The sequence below is a fragment of the Mytilus californianus genome, unplaced genomic scaffold (assembly GCF_021869535.1).
Source record: "Mytilus californianus isolate M0D057914Y unplaced genomic scaffold, xbMytCali1.0.p SCAF_20, whole genome shotgun sequence".
NCBI lineage: Eukaryota > Metazoa > Mollusca > Bivalvia > Mytilida > Mytilidae > Mytilus > Mytilus californianus.
The window spans coordinates 3,217,685-3,233,808 of record NW_026262669.1 but is presented as its reverse complement, the minus strand read 5'-3'; the positions used below and the strand labels follow the sequence as shown (position 1 = coordinate 3,233,808).

Genomic DNA, 16,124 nt, shown 5'->3' with positions numbered 1-16,124 from the left:
TTATAACAACATCAGCATTTCTTGTAATACTAGTATACAAGAAAATTACACCATTTCAGATAGTTTCAGGTATGATTTGATAATTGTGCATAGTGGCACCAGCTGATCCAACTAAAAGCGCTAATATGGCATATTCAAACTCTAGTACATAGTGGAATTAAACCATACACCACTGTTGGACACCATAATTGAAATTATTATTCTGAAAAGAATATTCCTCCATGCAGCCTGCAACAATTAGCAAAACCTATACTGCATAGTAAGATATAAACGACCACGAAATAACAAATGTAAAACAATAAAACTAAAGCAGCCTGATTTATGTACAAAACAATTATGAAAAATAAATATGATATACAGCAACAATCAACAATCACCAAATTACTGGGTCTTCACTAAGGACAGGTACATACAGAATGTGGCGGGTTAAACATGTTAGCTGGCACAAAACTCTCCCCTAACATGGGACAGTGTATGTGCATAATCTCAGACATTAAATCTTTAAAAAATGAATTGGAAATAACTTTTGAAAGTGGTAGGATTGGATAGCAGAAACATTACGGTACAAACATTATTTGATACTTGAGAAATAGCTGAGATGTATAGATTCTACCACTGCATCGAGTGTGATACGATATTTATCCACTCGAGACAGTTAAATTTTCAAATTTAAAACGCGAGGCTCGCCGAGCGTTTTAAATATTTAAAATTTAACTGTCGAGAGTGGATAAATATCGTATTACACGAGATTTGGTGGTGGAATCTGTTTCTCTAATGATTTTCAAACAATATGCAGGCAAACTTATTCCGTCTTTTCGAATGATCTGTAAAAAGATGTGTTCTTTCTATGTGACGTCATCAGGCATGGTCGCCTTTTTTCATGCCGTCACAATAGGAAATTCAGAGGAAAGCAAGTAAATTCGACGTCATAATCGGATTTTAACCAATGAGATCAACTGAGATCAAACGAACCACACGTTGATTAAATTTTTTTTATACAATGGGTGCAGAAAGGGATAAATTGACGAAGAATTAGAGAAAAATATTTGCATCCATTCTTCCACTATATTCATCTTAACTTCTGCCAAGTTTACCTTTGATTTTTTTAATTAACTGCCTATAGCGCCTTTGAAGCTTTGATTATGGTTGTTCTTTCTCGGATTCAATAAGCAATAAGGTTCATCTGTTGAATTCATTTTCATAGAGCATTGATTATGTCATCTATACTACTTAAGTACTGAGGTCCAATTTGTTAGCTGGCATGATGTAAAAACGATGTTAAAGAATATAACTTTATATATTACTAATATAGGATAACGGTATTTTTATACGCCCGTAAAAATTTTGACGGGACGTATTATGGTATACAAATGTCCGTCTGTCTGTCTGTCCGGCGTAAACATTTGGTACCGTAACTTGAGAACGACATCCAAATTTCATGAAACTTAACATAGTTGTTTCTTATGATAGTCAAACGATCTGTATACTTTTTGGTGAAAATAAGATTAAAACTTTTTGAGTTACGGGACTTAGTAACTAAAACAGGTGTGTGTTTTTTTCACATGTCGCGCTGTATCTCAAAAACAATTTATGATTATTGCTTAAAACTTTACACACTTCTTAGTTATATTAATCTTAAGATCTGTATACTTTTTGGTGATGATTGAAAATTTTATTTTTGAGTTATTGAGTATTTTGTAAAAAAAAAGGGGGAGGGGTTTTTCACATGTCGCGCCTTAACTCAAAAATGATTTATGATTATTGCTTAAAATTTTACACACTTCTTAGTTATATTAATCTAAAGGACTGTATACTTTTTGGTGATGATTCAAAATTTTATTTTTGAGTAATGGAGTATTTTGTAAAAAAAAGGGGGAGGGGTTTTTCACATGTTGCGCCATATCTCAAAAACGGTTTATGATTATTGCTACAAGTTTTACACACTTCTTAGTTAGATTAGTAATCTAAAGATCTGTATACTTTTTGGTTTTTTGCTTCAAAATTTTATTTTAGAGATATTGATTTTTTTTTTTTTAAAAAGGGGGGTTTTCACATGTCGCTCCGTATCTCAAATACGATTTATGATTATTGCTTAAAATTTTACACACTTCTTAGTTATATTGATCCAAAGATCTGTATACTTTTTGAATTTAAAATTTTATTTAAGAGATATTGAGTTTTTTGTAAAAAAAAGGGGGGTTTTCGCATGTCGCGCTGTATGTCAGAAACTATTTATGATTATTGCATAAAAATTCACACACAAGACAACGGGCGTATCATGCGCTCATGGCGCAGCTGTTTATTTAAGAATAACACCATTCCAGGCCCTTTTGCTTTCCACATGATTAATATTACTAATAACAGGTTCCTGATCCAATTCGATACCGATACCAATAGTATACATCACATGTAGTTTCTGGTAGTAACCTGTTACCTTCTATAAACCCTTCCTCTATCAGGAAAACCTGGAATTCTTCCAGTGTTTTTTTATATCTATGTTACGCTATAGTGCAATATTTAACAAATCTGTTTTCTTCCACCTAAATACCACTATTAATTTTTGGTTAATTAGTTAAAAATTAGATTTAGTTTATAGTTAGTTTATAGTTAGTTTATTGTAGTAAGAAAACCAGCACGGGTACAAACAGAGTTTGAAAGGAGAGAAAACTACACCATACAATCAGCATGACTTTATCAGATGATAATACGAATGCTAAAAATCCAGGCTAAAAATAAGGCATAGATACTTTAATTAAGTCACGGACCAGCGATATCGCGGTTGTGTTCTAGTATCTTTAATAATAATGTGCTTTGTCAATTTTGTGAATTTATGTGGATGCTGATCCTTGTTTATCACCATTAAATATTTTTATAACATGCTTTTAATTTTTTGTCGATTTAGATCTTGTACACGCTTGGCAATATATTTTGAGGATTGAAAGAAATTAGCAAAGGAAATTGTGACATATTAATCTCCCTAACCTGTCCTTGGCAAAGCCTTGGTTAGGGTCAGAATTGGCTGTTCACAAAATCTGTCGATGACTAATTTTTTCAACTCTATATAGAGAATATAGTCACATGTTTCCCCGCTGAGAAAACTTACAAAATATGAATCGAAACAACACAGAAACAGGTCCGTAATAAGTGGTGCACAATTAGTACCAGTTGGAATTCCGATCATTTGGCGATATACTGAATCTCTATAGCGAAATTATTTGTATCTAGCATGAGCATGCAATTCATCAGGTACTTCAAACGAATTTTTGACAAACCAACAGTAATTAATTCTACCATTTTCTAGACATTACGAAGTATACTAGCAAGTAGAATAGACAGTTTAGTAGTGCAACAATTGCTTGAAGACGAAATAAACCTATATTTGTAAGATATTTTGTGCAGCTTCGGAAGCTATTACATGGTTGGAACTTTCATGTAATTCGGTTCTGCTTGTGAAGATGTAGCAAAAAAATTATGATTGTTAACGATGGAACGATTTTTTGTCAGTTTTTCTCGTTTTATCCATTTCATACAGTAAATATGGAGTGAGTCGATGATAATGTTACGACAATAATTCCGCGTACGATATTTAGGCCATTTACTAAGGAATGATTTCAGTTCTCGGTCCTGGACGATGTTAAGGTCTCCTGTTATAACAGGGGAACTGGGACTATACATCTATTTGGAATTACTGCTGTTGCATGAGGTAGGTGTATTGTCACTGATATTAACATCTTGACAAAACTGTCTTTAAATAAAAACGTTTTTACGGGTAGATATTTTGTAAACATGACAAATAAGAGGGGGGCTCAGTATTATCAAAATAACTAGGAATTTGTTCTTTTACAGCATGATCATTTAGAATGCCAGCAATATTTATAAAAATAAGTATATCATGTATATATTTTAAACATAATGTCCATGCATGAACTTTTCGTCGCTTTTTTCTTGAGAACTACACATAATAGCTGAACAAAATTTGTTATGAGGCTTCATTTCATCCTGCCATACCGTGTGCCAAGGTTGCAGAATCATCGCTCAACAATATCATTAGTGAGCAATAGCTTGCAGTTCTATATACATGATATATTGTATCTGTTTCAGTCATAATGAAACACAATTGTCTCACACTTGTTAACATAAAATTTCATTAGGGACATACCTACAAACATACACATCATATTGACCATGAGTAACATACCGGATCAACTGATATCATACACATCATATTGACCATGAGTGACATACCGGATCAACTGATATCATACACATCATATTGACCATGAGTGACATACCGGATCAACTGATATCATACACATCATATTGACCATGAGTGACATACCGGATCAACTGATATCATACACATCATATTGACCATGAGTGACATACCGGATCAACTGATATCATACACATCATATTGACCATGAGTAACATACCGGATCAACTGATATCATACACATCATATTGACCATGAGTGACATACCGGATCAACTGATATCATACACATCATATTGACCATGAGTAACATACCGGATCAACTGATATCATACACATCATATTGACCATGAGTAACATACCGGATCAACTGATATCATACACATCATATTGACCATGAGTAACATACCGGATCAACTGATATCATACACATCATATTGACCATGAGTAACATACCGGATCAACTGATATCATACACATCATATTGACCATGAGTAACATACCGGATCAACTGATATCATCCCGCTTTTTGTAGATCGGTATCTTTTATGAAGTGATTTGTACACTGTTGAGTAAGAGAGAGGTTTGGCTAGCTATAAAACCGGTTTAATCCACCATTTTCTAAAAAAGGAAATGCCTGTACCAAGTCAGGAATATGACAGTTGTTTTCCATTCGTTTGTTGTATTTGAGCTTTTGATTTTGCCGTTTGATGAAGGACTTTCCAGTTTGAACTTTTCCTTGAAGTTCAGTATTTTTGTTATTTTACTTTTTGTTTGTCTTTTTGTCGTTTTTAGTTTTTGATGAAATAAAATGTTTGTTGCTTGTTTCTGGTTCCAATCGATGTCAACAAAATCAACGGTAGGGATATCAAGTGATGCCTAAAATTGTCAAAGCAGATATGTTCTTCATCAGAAGTCCTCTAGACTAAGAGTACTTTAAGGAATGTCAGTCTTATACTGTCAAAAACTGTGAATGCTTTTCTCAGCTCTAAAGACTAAAAGACACAAGGCTTTACTAAGACAATTCGATGTTATGCATTATCCTTTCTGTAAAAATTGACACCACGAATAAATTAACATACAATCCCACAAAGGAGCAACTAAAGACAAACCAAACATGATTGATTATAAAACATATCGCTTCAATTGATCCATATTTCGTTGTAACATTTTTATATTTACTTTAGTATTAAAAGAATGAGTGTCTGTGTCAACAAATATAAACGAAAAATTTCAAAAGTCGGTTATTCTTTCTATACAAGAACACAATAAAAAAGTACAAAAATCATGCAGCAACAAACGCACAAGAATTATTCAGTAACAAACGTACAAAACTCATTCAGTAACAACAGTACAGAAATCATGCAGTAACAAAGGAACAAGATTAATGCAGGAACAAAAGTACAAAATCATGCAGTCAACAACAGTACACAAATCATGCAGTAACAAATGTACAAGATTCCTGTAGTAACAAAAGTACAAGCTTCATGCAGTGACAACAATCATGCAGTAACAACAGTACACAAAGTATGCAGTAACAAATGAACAACAGTCATGCAGTAACAGCAATACAAGAATCATGCAGTAACAACAGAACAAGATCAGGAAAGGCAGTAACAGTACACGAAAAATGCAGTAACATCAGTACAAGAATGATACAGTAATAAAAGTATAATAATTATTCAGAAAACAGCAATACCAAATTCGTTCAATAAGAAAAGTAATGAAGTCATGCAGTAATAAACAGTACAATAGTCATTCAGTAACAACAGTACAAGAATCATTCAGTAACAATTGTACAAGAATCATTCCGTAACACAAATGAAAAAATCATTGAGTATCAACAGCACTAAATCATTAAAACTGAACAAAGTCTAGGTGTGTAATCATTAAGTTTATCGACCATTTAATCCTACTATCTATATTTGCAGAACAAAATTTCCAAACTAGACTGGACTGCGTATCAATTATCTCAAATTTTATCACCATTTAAATTTGACAGCAATACAATGAACAGTAGTACAGAGACATCATATTGCTCATCATTAGAATCACAGAGACCAGAAAACCAAGAACTCAATAGTGAAATGGATGCTTAAAGTAAGGACATTTTATAAGCTTCCTATGGATAGGAATACATCTAATAACATTAGAGTACAGGGGTAATTTTGTAGAAAAACCAAACATATTGAGTCATAATTGTTTAATTTGTTTGTTGTACTGTATTTCATCAAACTTTGTATAGGACACTATGTAGACGTTCTTGGAGGATTCTGCTCTTGTTACAGATTTATTGTCATTTTGATATTTAAATAAAAAAGAACTTCAGACTTTATCACTTTGAATCTATTTGTTTTTTTTTGTTTTGTTAATTTATGTGTTTTCACTAACACACTTTAAATAGTTGATTCGTGTGTGATGACATTATTTTGGGTCCTTTTGAACCTATTCATGTAATAAAATAAAAATTTAAATATAAACGAATGTAAAATAGAGCAGCATTTGCCAAATATTTAGAGTTTAAAAAAAAATCATGTTGCTTAAACAAGGCATAAGGTGGAAAGACATTTGATACTTCTGCTCTCATTCATACCTCATGTACATGTAGAGTTTTGCTTTTTGGATTTTATTGTTTTAATATTCTAACATTCAGTGTTTGAATTTATTTATCTCTTAGATATTGCTGGAAAGTGTCATATTCCACATATTTAAATACTTTGTAAACTGCTCAGTTCGTGTAGATGAGCTGTATATCTACACACACAAAACACATATAATTCTCTGTCTTTTTATTTCTGTATATTCTTATATACACACAAAATAGCTACAGTTGTATTTCCCAGCATTTTCTATTTCTAGTTTGACTGAAAACCCCTACATTACAACTTTTCATTCTTGCAGACGTATGCATGCAAATTTTATGTTGAATTAAATCATGGTAATATTGGGTTCCTCTTTTGTTATTCACACTTTTTAAAATAATTTATAACAACATTTGACAATGTTTTTGTATTCCCAAAATAACCAGAATTCTTGTATAGTGTATGTGGTCACTATTTTAATGATGGGACATTTTACAGTCATTATCACCCTCCATTACCACCAGTTACTGTTTAAAACATGTAAATACTACAACAAATAGTTAATTATTATTAATCATTAATCCATATAATAACCATTCAAGCTAAATGAAAAAAAAAGTGATTCACATCATTAAAGTCTACAAAATATCTAATTGTGCTATTTTACTAACTGCAGTGTACACGTCAAGAAATGGGTAATGGGACCTCTCCTAGAAAAAAAGGAGAAGGGACAAATTCATTAAAAAGTTGAAAAAAATCCTCTGCAGAGTTATCTATTAAATGTTGAAGTAACAGCTAACCTTGTGAATGCGGTCATCTAAGTTTTGCTGAAGTCGTTTGTTTCCATAAAAACAAACTATTCATTTGATACCAAATAAATTGTACAGATATTGAGAATGTATTTGTTCAGACGTAATTCACATATTCACGATGTTCATTTTTCGTTGAGTTTCTTACTGTTTTATCTGTGAAGACGTAGGTATTTTTTTTGACAAATCCTGGAAATACTACTTATGAAATATTTAGTTTATTATACTTGAATCAATTAAATGCACGCGACTTCATTTATACAACCAAACAACTATCCCAATGTTTTGTACGCGTTAAAGTAGTTTTACTAACCATTTGATTTTACTGCCTCCTCTGAACCAAAAAACAAACAGTTAAGACAAACTGCTGATAAAAAGAATAATGGCATTTTATTTTTTGATACTGACTTCATCAGTTCGAATATCAAGCAAGACCGCTAGGGCAGCTGATATTCTTGCTGATAAAGTCAGTTTCAAAAACAAAAATGCTAGTATTCTATATATATCATACAGTCAACATATATATTATCAAACTCTATGGAATATTATCACTTATAGGCAGTACAGACATTCAGATTATACTTGTTCAGACGTAAGTCACATATATATTATCAAACTCTAGGGAATATTATCACTTATAGGCAGTACAGACATTCAGATTATACTTGTTCAGACGTAAGTCACATATATATTATCAAACTCTAGGGAATATTATCACTTATAGGCAGTACAGACATTCAGATTATACTTGTTCAGACGTAAGTCACATATATATTATCAAACTCTAGGGAATATTATCACTTATAGGCAGTACAGACATTCAGATTACACTTGTTCAGACGTAAGTCACATATATATTATCAAACTCTAGGGAATATTATCACTTATAGGCAGTACAGACATTCAGATTATACTTGGTTCAGACGTAAGTCACATGTTCACATTTGTTTGTTCAGTTTCTTATTGTTTTATCTGTGAGGAATTAGGTATTACTATTCTATGACATGAACGATTGTAAAGAGGTAATTGTAGTGGGTTTCTTAAGTACCAGCTGTGAAAGGTCACTTGTATTTGATGTGCAGTTTCACATTCATTTGAATATCTTATTTTGATTCATCCTGAATATGCATTTATTGTTAGCCTCTGGGTATTAACCAAACAACAATCAATCAATATTTCCATAGTTTCTAACAGGGTGTCGGATTTTCATTTCTTTTTTTCTCCCGGGTTTTTATTAGGTCTTTCCATTTTTTCGGTGGAAAGACCTATTGTATTTGTTCTGATTATTATGTCTTTCCACTTTTCTGTGGAAAGACCTATTGTATTTGTTCTGATTATTATTATTTTTTTCCGGCAAATTTTGTTCTCGAGTAAAATTTTTGTTTCGCAAGATGTCGCTTAGATATTTCTTATATAGTATCATACAGTTTATGCGCTTTTTATTTTCACCCATTCTAAGCCGAACAATTTTCTTTGTAGGAGTTGTCTCCCCGAACACTGTTTTCCTTGTGACTGCATCTTCTCCATAACCGTATAAGAAAGCGACAAATTTATTTTATAAAATTGCTCGTTATTTCCTTCGCATGATTTGTCCAATTTTGACCGAAGCCATACGAACACTCCATATGAGAGTTATTTCCCCTTATGCATTTGATATAAGTGATATGCATTTCTATCTTGTAAACCATAAGTGATAGAGACCTAGGATCTTTTGATTTGAGGTCCTTGGTCCAAAAAAAAAAAGAAAATAAGGTCAAGGTCAGAGGTCAAGGTCATATTTTAAATTTTGATTTTGGCTTATTTTCAATTCTTTTCAAAAACCGTATAAGATATCGACAACATATTTTTACTAAATTGTAAGTTGCGACATGTCGTAACACATACATTTTGGTTGAAAGGGTACACTAACATTAAATTGGAGTTTTCTCCCCTCTTATATTAAAAATTAGGCATATAGTGATATAACTCACTAACCATTAATAATTTAGACCTATGGTCTTTTGATTTGAAGCCCTTGGTTTATGACCTTGAAATTGAGCTCAAGGTCATAGGTAAATTTGACGTTCTAGATATTGACCTTTGCTTTTACCTCATATGTATACATGATAAAGCCTTGGGACTTTTTGCATTACGTTGCAAGCCACTTGACCATGGAAAAGCCAACCGGAAGTGACCATGTGTAATCCGGAAGTAGCTATTTTTGTGTACTTATTTAATGTAAAAGTATATTAAACCATATATTTTTGGAATCAGTATCAAGTAAACTATAAAAAAAAAACCGGAAGTGACATTTTTCAAACCGGAAGTAACAATTTATCTCCCTCATTTAGAAAAAAAATGTATAGAAACCATATATTTTTGGAATCAGTGTACAATAAGCTATCATTTGACGCTGGATATGATATTTTAAACCGAATTTTAATAGTTCTATATCAAAATAGATCTTTATGGGTGGAAAGACCTTCAATTGTTCTCTAAACAATTGGTTTTTAATTCTTTTTGCATTGTTTCATGAGACATGACTTTTTCTGGTTTCAAAATAGGCAGAATCACATAGTCTTTAAGTAAACTTTTTAACTGATCGCATAATTGAATTACAATATATATATCAATGTAGAAATGAGACAAAGTGAACCAGATATTGATTATGAAAACAAGTGGAGAAACATTGTAATATTATATGTTCATTTACAGAATTAACTGTTTATCATATAATTTCCATAGATTTAGTGGTTTTCTTTTTATCGCCAAACTTTGACAGGGCAATAATAACTATCATTTACTGCGTACACATAACATGTGTAATCTACTTCTAAATTGATAGGAGGAAAAACAGACGTATTAGAGGTATATTATATGAACACCTGACTCCATGCTTCTGTTCTGATTCAAGTGTTCTTTTCTCATTGTCTCTACATTTAAAGTTTTCCATCTGGATCTAGTTGAACACTTCAAACCAATGGTTGATTCTTGTTACAAACCTAATAGAACTTATTCTATCAGTCCAAAGTATGTCTATCTTAACTCATCTTTTAACAAGGAATGACAATCTTTTTTTTTCTTGCCAGCTCAAATGATCTTTTGTTAGCTGTCATGTTTTGGATTGATCATTAGTCTGTTTGTCTAAAGCACTGATGAAACTGTTGCTTCTTGCTGATTTAATATCATTGACAATTTCTAGTTGACGGTTCAACATTTCATTATTTTCTGATTTATGCATGTCCTGGTCTTACTTCCAGTTTTGAAAAAAAGTTGAAAGCTAAATTTTTGTAAATGAGAAAACTGAAACCTATCTTTGCTCCAGTTCCTTGTATATGACCCCTATTTAATGAGGTCACAACAGGAACAGGAACTGCGGTACTGACATGATTTAGAACAAACTTTTCTTTTCTTAAGTTGTCTGTTTATAAATTTATGAATTATTAAGAAGTTAAGGTTTCAACTCCCTTGGTCAAAGTTGACCTTAGATAGATTTGACTATTATTTTGGTCACATAGCTCTTCAACTGTTTCGTTTCTGAAACATCATTGGCTTTCAAATATTCAGCTTTGAGCGTACCTGATAAAGGTAAATCCAGAAAAGCACTTCAGACGCATGAAATTAATAAAGTGCTGTTTTCATTGTCTAGAGTGAATTTTAACTGAATTATACAGCCAAACCTGTATTAAGCAGTTACTCGTGGGAAGTATCAACAGTGACAGCTCAAAAGAGGTAACCTTTGAAAAGAATTTCCGAAAAATGTTGATTCTGACATTGCTCTTGACTGGGATTGTGGAAAATTGTTTTAGTTTTCAATCGAAAGGGTTATCACTCATGCGAATAGTGAAAGAAAAAATGGCAGATTCCAGTGTTGTGAATTTGAAGAAAACATTCGAAATATGTTCATATTCGTGAAGAAATAAGTTTGTAATACTGTGTTCAATGCAAACTGAAAGGAGTGGAACACAAGGGATTCATGAATTCACCTATTGCACTATCTCTGTTGCAAAAAATCAGATTCTCAATTTGAGTTTGACACTGAACACGTATATCTTTTGTCATAATTAGATTGGTTGCTAAAAACATGAAAATGACCGTTGTTAAAAGTTGAAATGACAATTTTGTGCAAAAATTAGGTGACTGCTGACTGTGTTAGACAGGTGACTGTAGAAAAAAGTTAAACTATATAGAGAAAAACGTATAGTAGGTCTGATATTGATTGTTAGAGGCAATTCATCGCTAAAATGAGGTGACCGTTTAAGCAGGTTTGACTGTACTAGATAAAAAAGAAGCAACGTTTTGGAAAAAAAAAAAATTATTATTAAAGGGGAGTTTGGTTAAAATGTGTATCCCCCTACAACAGATATTGCTTTTAAATGGCTTCAAAAGTAGAACCACACAAGTAGTTGCTTTCACTGGTACTGGTACTGTTAATTGACATGTATTCCCTGCGGTATTAAACTGTTTTGTTTGATGAATGCATTCGATATTGCCACCCAGTTCATATCGAGTGTATGTGGATGCTTTGTAGGCTTTAAGAATGGTGGTATTTAAATGAATTGAATTATCTATTTGTAAGTCAAATTTCTTTTCAAAGTTTGATAAAAAAAATATAGCTTTCTGACCAATTAAGTATTAGACACAGTTACGGGAAATCCTAATTGAAATATTTATTTTATACTTGAATCAGGTGTTTTCCTGTAGCAGGGTATCAACAATATGCATGTGTTTATCTTCTCTTTTTTTTGAAGCCTGTTTAAACATTCCTTTGTTTTAAGAATAATATGATATGTATACATAATCAATTCAGATACTTTAAGCATGACATCATAACTAATTAGAAGTAACTTAAGTTTAAGCATGCATAAAATCTAAATTAATGAATACAGCAAATAACAAAGGGCTAGATGATGAGATGTTATTTAGATTTAAGCCTATGTTGGATCATTACATCTCGAAAATTAACATAGCAATCTGATGACCTTTGCAATCACTGAAATTATCTAGAAAATTGATATACCTAAGGAAGAGACTTTTAGGTATATTGACATTTAAATAGTCACAGGCTTGCTAAATACAGATTTACAAAGATAGATATTTTAAATGTACTTCTTAATATTACCACCAAAACTTGAAAGATTTATAAGATACTTAAGGATTTGTTATTTAGAACCAGGACATTTGAATTGTCATCCACTTACAAATGATTTCAGATAATGTTATGTAAAAAGAAGTTATTTCTTGTATGTCTTAATCTATAGATTTAGTACTGAAGTATTTGATAATACAGTACATGGTCTTTTTTTATCATAAGTATATAATCACATCATAGATACCAGGATTAAAATTTTGTATGACAGAGACGGGTTTTGTCGAAAAAAGACTCATCAGTGTCGCTCAAATAAAAAAGTTGAAAAGGCCAAATAAGGCAGCATTTTATAACACATCATTATTTAAAAGAACAATTTGTAACATAACATGCTTAATCTGATAAGATAGTGATAGAAACTATCGTGCATCTGTACTACAACACGATATTACTATTGGATGCAATTCTATGGATATCGTCTTTTAAAACAAAATCAATGGAGAGGAATTTTGTTATCAATAATTAAATTGAATTTCATAGGTTAATAAAAAATTGAGCAATTTATTTGAGCATCAGGAGGACAGCCAAACCCTAATTTTTTAATTAGTGTATTGATCAGTATGATAATGAGGAGATGTGGTATAATTGCTAATGAAGCAACTGTCCACCAGAGTCCCAATGACATGGATGTAAGCAACTATAGGTAACTTTATCCTTCAACAATGAGTAAACCTATCTTGTATAGTCCGCTATAAAAGACCCATACATGACAAAAAGTGAAACTATCCAAATGATAAAACCAGATGACCTGATGTATGACAAAACAATAAACATGATAAATAAAACATAATTTTAACAGACAGCAAACATGACGACATTTCAACATACTGACTGTTGTTTTTGAAGTTTTGAACTCTCTTCATGTTCATATTGCGTGAAAAGCATATTAATTATGTTAAGAATTATCAAACATATTGGACAGTATTTTATACCACATTAACCAGCAACATCCAACAACAACCAGTCTTAATACTTTTGTCATATTGCCATAATTTGTTATGACTTTTCTGAACCATTTAACCTGTTTAAGCATGAACTAAGATATCTTAATATCTAATTCGTGTAGATTGCTGTATATTAATTTTATAGAGTAACATTGAGATCTACTAAGTAACCAAATGTTTTGTATTTTATTTACAGCTTTAGTGAGGTAACATTAGCTTCATTGGTTGTGGGTAAAAATGATAATACAACTAGCTGTTGCCATGGTAATACTGTCATGTGACAAGTCATGTGACATTAGTTACTGGTGACCTGAAATACAGTTGTAGGGATTACATTGACATGAAATGTTTAGGGGAAAAGAAATACTTTGATAAGTCAGGTGACCTGAACTGCTTTTTGGAAGTCATGTGATATATAATGCTGATAAGCAATCCCTCTGTAAAATTACACTGAATTTCTTTTTTACAATCTCCCAACTTTCTCTTGCAATTGGCTGATTTTGTTTTCATTCCTTTTGCAATTTGAAAGTTGATATAAACTGTATAAGCATTAATGAAGGGCAAACCATCTGTATAAGCAAAAATAATCATGCAGTGATTTCTTAGCTATAATATGGTATGATTTGAAAACTAAATTAAAAAAAACATTTGTTCTGACCACAAATAAAAGAAAATTAATACTTTTAGTCAAATGCATATAACTATTTTGTTATGTTTGTAACTGTGATAGTATTTAAGTCACAGCTAGTTGTAACCATGACAACCAAGTTATGGATCTTTTAACAGCGAGTCGTAATTCTATTAATGTAGTTATTGCCAGTTGTAACCACTAACAACCACATGTTTATTCCAGATGTTGTTATCAATGGATATTTCCCAATGACACCCCAACATTTCTGTTGTAAGGCATTTCAATGTTCTTACACAATTTACCTTTATTAACCTTGACATTTTGGGGCCAAGATGTGTTATCATGGAGTTGGTCTATATTGTTAGGTCTTTGTTATTTTATTGTTTTTCAATGATGTCAGTGGTGTGTTTCATTGTTGTTTTTCTTCTCCTTTATTTACTTTTTTTAAAAGTGTTGTATATATGTTTTATCATCAAATAGAACGATAAGATACTACAGTGTATGTGAACGTTACCTCAACCAAATGTTATGAAACTTATAAAGTTCTTATTACCACCAAACAAAGATTCAGTTTGAATTTGTCACTTTTACTGTTTATGAGTTATGTCCCTTTATGAATAGAAACAATAAAAATGCTTGATTTGATGTTTCCGCACTCAGAACTAGAACATTACTTTGTCACAATCAAATGTTCTGAAACTTATAGACAATGCTTATTACCAACAAACAAAGATCAAGTTCAAATTTTTGTGGCGTCACTTTCACGGTTCTTGTGTTATGCCCTTTATACATGTTATTATTGGAATATTTGAAGTTTTGCACACTCAACATACAGAAACAAATGTCATTATGTCATCATTTGGTTTGAATTTGTACATTGACTCTTGCTTATTTACAATCAAGGGTATCTTTATCCAATGGACACATTCTTCTGTTATTCTTATATAGATGTTAATAAAAATTCTAACATGACGTTCTTCAAACGCTTTGAGTACACACCCGTGGTAAAATATAAATATATTGTTTGGGCTGTTCCAATCGTACTCCCGCGTCATATGTTTTTTTATGAATGAGCTACCCGACGTCATAGAACGATGACGTAAGAATATAAGCATTTTAAGGGAAAATACACGCTTGTGAAACCGAAAATCATCACAACAAGGAAACGTAAACAAACGATGCAAAAATGTGTTATATAAGCCATTTTTGTATACATATAAGACATATAAGTACAATTATCATTTATAGAAATATGTTATTGTAAATAGTTTAAGCATGTCATTTATTCAATTTGCTCCGGTCTTTTACGTCAATTTAATAGTTCGTTTATTTATGGGAACGGCAAATACAATTGCCGTATTTGTCCTATTAGAATCGAAATAATAAATGGGGGCTTGAATATATCGCTCAGGGTAAAATATTTGTCATAAAGGGCCAACCCGTGGTAAAATCACGATATATTCAAGCCCCCATGAATTATTTCTTAATCATCAAAGATATCAGGCTAATAATTTTGTAAACCAGACACATGTTTCATCTATATAAGACTGGTCAGTGAGACTCTAATAAAAAATGCAGTTTGTTTAGGCCAAATCAATGCAAGGATGAAGAGCATTAAAAACTGAAAATACCAATAACTAGTGAATGTAGACTGCTTTAAAAGTTAAAGTTTGTTTTAAGAGATGTAGCATAGATCAATGTCATCAAACTGTTACAACTTAATGTTTACTTACAACATGTACAATAATTATATTCCTTAATTGAATAGTGGTCTTTTAATGCAATTTTACTAACAAATTTTACAAATATAGTTAGCAT

The 16,124-nt window shown here is 31.7% G+C and overlaps 1 protein-coding gene across 5 annotated transcripts in view; it reads left to right on the top strand.

Annotated features, from left to right (window-relative positions):
- LOC127731709 (phosphatidylinositol 4-phosphate 5-kinase type-1 alpha-like) overlaps positions 1 to 16,124 on the top strand; it is a 67,333-nt gene that overhangs the window by 48,445 nt on the left and 2,764 nt on the right. The window lies entirely within an intron of this gene.